The sequence below is a fragment of the Cygnus olor genome, chromosome 1, assembly GCF_009769625.2.
Source record: "Cygnus olor isolate bCygOlo1 chromosome 1, bCygOlo1.pri.v2, whole genome shotgun sequence".
Classification (NCBI taxonomy): Eukaryota; Metazoa; Chordata; class Aves; order Anseriformes; family Anatidae; genus Cygnus; species Cygnus olor.
In genome coordinates, this window is record NC_049169.1 from 81220169 (window position 1) to 81225121 (window position 4953).

At 36.7% G+C, this 4953-nt stretch overlaps 1 long non-coding RNA gene across 1 annotated transcript; it reads left to right on the forward strand.

Moving 5' to 3' along the window:
• Nucleotides 1-762: 762 nt before the first annotated feature.
• LOC121078444 lies at nucleotides 763-3896 on the forward strand. Its single transcript, XR_005824577.1, has 3 exons — nucleotides 763-906; nucleotides 2543-2689; nucleotides 3838-3896. It is a non-coding gene; the product is annotated as an uncharacterized LOC121078444 (long non-coding RNA).
• Nucleotides 3897-4953: the final 1057 nt, after the last annotated feature.

Sequence of the window (4953 nt, forward strand, 5' to 3'; positions counted from 1 at the left end):
TCCATTATTTAAACAGAATGTGAATGTGTGATGTAATTGACAATTGCATCTTGCATATCCTCAAACTTGAAATTATGAAGATGTTTAGGTCTTATCATACCTTCATTTTCCTTTTTGCTGTTACAGTGTAATGATGCATATAATACAGTGATGTACAATGCAGATGGATTAGTCTTAAAATGAATGGAGTAGTATTATGATAACATAGTGGTTTTTCTGCCAAGCAAGGTGTGAAACTATCATGTTAAAGATGATTTATAATTATTTATTTTTTGCAAGTGCTGCCAGTCAGGTACTGTCTTGTCAAAATACGCTTGTAAAAGAAAAATAACAACAACAGAAATCTTGAAGAATAAGAATTCTCTGAGAAGGCTAAAAGTATTTTGTTAGGTAAACCGAGTATGCCATCTGTATAATACTTGATTGCCTGTTGGTTCACGCCTCTTCTTTGCTCAGGAAGAATTAAGATAACTGCTCAAAACAAAAGAAACATATATTTGAATCTTGAATTCCATTTCTCTTGGAACTTGATTAATCTATTCATGTAGTAAAAAGTGTTTTTTTTTTTTTTTTTTTGGGGGGGGGGTGTTGTGTGTGTGTGTGCGTGTGCACACGTGCACTGTCCTTTCACAAAATAGTGTGTGGGAAGGTTTATGACCAGTTCTTAATATAATACATTTTCCAGCCATGCAGAAAGAGAAAATGATGATAAACTATGATGTGTGGTGTTACATCATCTTTCTTATTTGTATTTTGGTAGAATCCAGCAATCTGATTTAAGGACAGCACTGTGGAAAGCACTGTATGAACACATGGCACAAGATAGACCTTGTCCAAAAAGAGCTTATGATCCAAATAAAAATAGCTATAAAGAAGAGAATTGACTCGCCATAGGCCAGGCACCAGGTTTGTTGGTTTCCCTTTTGGTCCTCTGACTCACATCACCTTTCATAGTACACACCTCATATCTGCTCTAATTTCATCTGGTAATTTGGGGGGAGCATGAAATCATCTGTGCATTGCATAAGTAATTCAACCATAGTGTATTTCTCTGATTTCCTTCAAAATAATTCCAGTGTAATTACTCAAGCACGTAAAACGGTCAATAAATAGGACATAGCAAATGTAATTTCTGTAACAAAATTCAGTTGTTCCAGTGATTATGAACAAACTTTGGTGGTGAAATAAAATTATTTAGCTTTCTCTTGAGAATGGAGCCAAAGTAAAACAATTAGCAGCATTCCAGAGAAACCAGAATTTGGAACATGTGAAGAATGGGAATTAGTTGTTCATATTCCAGGAGCAATTGTTCCCATGGACCTCATATCTCTTAAATCAACTAGAAGACCATCTGCTCCAAAGGATTTATCAATTGCTATATTCCTGCTTAAAGTAGTTTTAGGTAGTCAGTTATACTTATCTTTACCTCCTTTCTTGCTGAAAAGGTTTCTAGTGTGCCATTAACCTGTTAAAAAATTTTATAATGAATCTCCAAATGAAACAAAATGGAGCTTGCTGTGTCATCACACCCAAATGCAGGGTTCGTTTATAACGGTTCCAAAGTCTGCTGTGTCTGAAACATAAATATATGTATTTATAAATTAATCAAAACAATCTGCTGTGAACTAAAAAGTACCATACTCCTTTGCTTTTTTATCTCGTGCTAGTCTGTGATGTAAGGAAAACAGGGCCAGCTCTTTGACTGGGCATCTGGTTTACAATTTGTCAAAAATTGGAAAGTTTGCATTTTCAAGCATCTGCAATTATAATCATCTTAAAAACATTTTATTCAAAACTACTCCTGCTCTGAACAATTTCAGCCCACACAAATCAGATTCTACATTCCTGCTTTACCTCTTACCATGAGAGCTCAGGGAACTAGGGATATTGGTCAATGATGAAAGCACAGTCCTAAAAATAGATATCATGTAAAGCATATGTTATAAATTCCTTTTTTCTGCATGAAGATGTTACATCAACATCTTAGCTATAAACATTTCATGTGTAGGATATTCCTCTTTCATCAGAGTTTTTGTGCTTGATCATGGTCATTCGCCTGTTTTCCTGTGGAAATGAGGGCATGTCCTTGGGGCCAGGCTCACTGCGGCAGATCTCTGGAGCTCTGGATTTTACCAGGAAATCCAGAGCCATCTGCGTCTATCCTTGCGGTGTGACAATTCCAACATAACCCATGTTCCTGGTTGTTTGTTTTCTGCTAAAAAGCATTTCTGTTTATTAGGAAATGTGTGTTAGACTGTTTGACACTAGAATTTGGCACACGTCTTTGGGTTAACTTGGCCAAAGTGATTTATGGCTGTTTGTTCATGACCAGCATCTATTAGTGGAAAATGCTCTCCAAATAAAATCTCATGAGAGGTGAGCACAATAGGGGATTGTTAGGGACTATCTGCACAGCCAGTGCCCCTGCCATCACTGAGTGCAGGGACAATTACATGGTGGCTTTCCTCTGGCTGTGCGACCATACAGTTAGGGACCTTTTACATTTCCTTCCTATTCTTACATTGCCTTCCTGAATTTTCAGGGATGGATAGAATTCAGCCATCAGCACTGAATAACTGCTGTGCAGAAGGACAGAGCCAAATTATGGACTGCAATCTGATGCCGTTCCAATGATTAGCACCTGATCCTCACGTAGTCCTATTAAAACTTCCTAATGTAGTAAGCATGAGTAAGCATATCATTATCTGTTCCTGGTTGAGCATGAAACCTTCACGTCTGATGGCATCTCTCATTTAGTGGAAATGAATGCTTTGTCCTGTACATCAAATGAGGGAGGGAGGGAAATGGGCGACAAATGGTCTTCCTGCCTTCAACTGAAGAGAATGTTTGGATCAGTCTCTTTATCCTCTGCTAAAGTACTTTGTAGATAATATAGCAGCTAAACTGTATTACAGGAACATGGAGAGTTCAGAATGAAAACTGGCCATCTGAATAGATGTAAAGTATAATAAATACTGACTACTAACTTTGTGACAAGCTCGGTAATGACAGCCTTTATATTTTCCCTGTTTCATGTCTACTGTCAACATTCCAGAAATACTGGAATTCATTCAGTGAATTGTAATGGGATTTTCTCTTGTGAAATTGTGAAGCCAAGTAGACTGATCCCTTGCCTACCCTACTGGGAAAGCTCCTGATGTGACAGGACACTTTGCATCAAATTTTCTAAGCTTGTTGAGATAGCTACTAGCCCTTAGAAATAAAGACAAATGCACATGGTAAACATTAGCACCACTGTCATTGGCTTTATACCAAGTTATCAGTCTGAAAATATGTCTAGGAGCATCTCTGTCAAATTTGGTAACTTATGAGAACTGTGTAGGTTTTTTTTTTATTTTTTTTCCTGGTTGTAGTTGTTGTTTGTTGTTGATTTTGTTTTGTTTTAACTTGATTGTGTTTTTCTTACCAAGAAAAAAATATAAAAAATGTAATCCAAACCCATTTGGCCCTCTTCCCTGTTCAACTGCTCTGCTAATCAATACCAAGGTTGTTTCCAATGTACTTTAGGGAGCTACATAGGCATTTTACAACCACAGTAGCTGTGGTTTTACCTAAAAAGATGCAGTATTTAAAACCAGATTTAAAAGGTTTAACAGAAGTGTCATATCAAGCAAGAAACAAAACCACTATCCTGCTACTACCCTTCTCTCCTCTTGTGCCATAAAATCATCCATCTCTCCTTCTATTCAGCCATTTATTTCTCTCTGTATCAAATCATCTGTGCATAATAATATTAATAGTTATATTTCAATGAGGAAAATACTGTAAAATGTAGTAAAAAGAACTAGTTAAGTATCTATTATTTTTTTTCTACAGTCTTATATGTTTCAGAAAGTTTCTCCAGTCCTCCAATGTCTCCCTCAATTTCTCCCCAGGTATGAAAATAAGCATAGACAAAAATTAATCTTCGTGTTCATCTTAAAGTAATAGATTCGTTTTGGCTTCATAGAGCAAGGTTTAATTAAAAGAAGAAAATAAAAACAGTTTTGAAAGTACACATTAAATACTTGGTGCACACCATAAATACTTCTCTTGTGTGCAAGATAAAGGGAGAGAACAATTGGAGTGGTTTCAGAAGGCCACCAGATGAGTAAAGGTGTCATCAGGAAACAGCAAATCACTTTAAATACGTTACGGGAATACTTCACCTTTCTCAGAAACACTGAGCATTTTCAAGAATCTCACCAGAACTTGTTAATCTTAATTATGTACTTTAGCCCATGTTAGGAAGATGGATTCTTCACCAAACATGAATACTTTTTGGCCTTTCATCATGAAAGTCTGTTACATGTTCAGTGAAGACTAGTTTTTACTTTTAAATAATCTCAAGAAAGCTGTTACTGCTTTTACATACCGGTATTTGGTGACTATGCAACAGCGTAAAAACTGCATGGGAGTTTTATGGCATGTTGTGGCACAAAACATAATTTTTAGCACAATGGATGAACAGTGGTCTGGATCCTATTACTTTGGTATGCAATTAATAGAAAAACTTGTTCTGTGTGTTTGATTTAGTGACTTATAATGCTTTGTAGTAGATAACTGGCTAGCAAAGCCTTCCCCATGAAGTCCTCCTAGGAGTAGATGCAGTGGTAAATCTCACTTTCATCAATGAAAACTACTTAGGATGAAAGATTTATGCTAAACTGATTTGTGTTTGCAGCCCTATTCAAAACTATAACCAGGTTTCTCTCGCTACCTACTTTTCACATTAGAGTAGCTGTTGCTATCATAACCCCCATCCCTTCCCCCTTCACTGCCTATTGTCTGTTTTCACACTCCTTCTTGCTTCATAATCGCTCACTCACACTCATTTATCACTGGCTTACTCTGTCCTGCCTACACTATCTCCCATTTTTGTCATGGTGCACTGGTACATTACAAATACAATTAAACCTTTTATGATACCGCAGCTTTTGGCTAATGCATCCC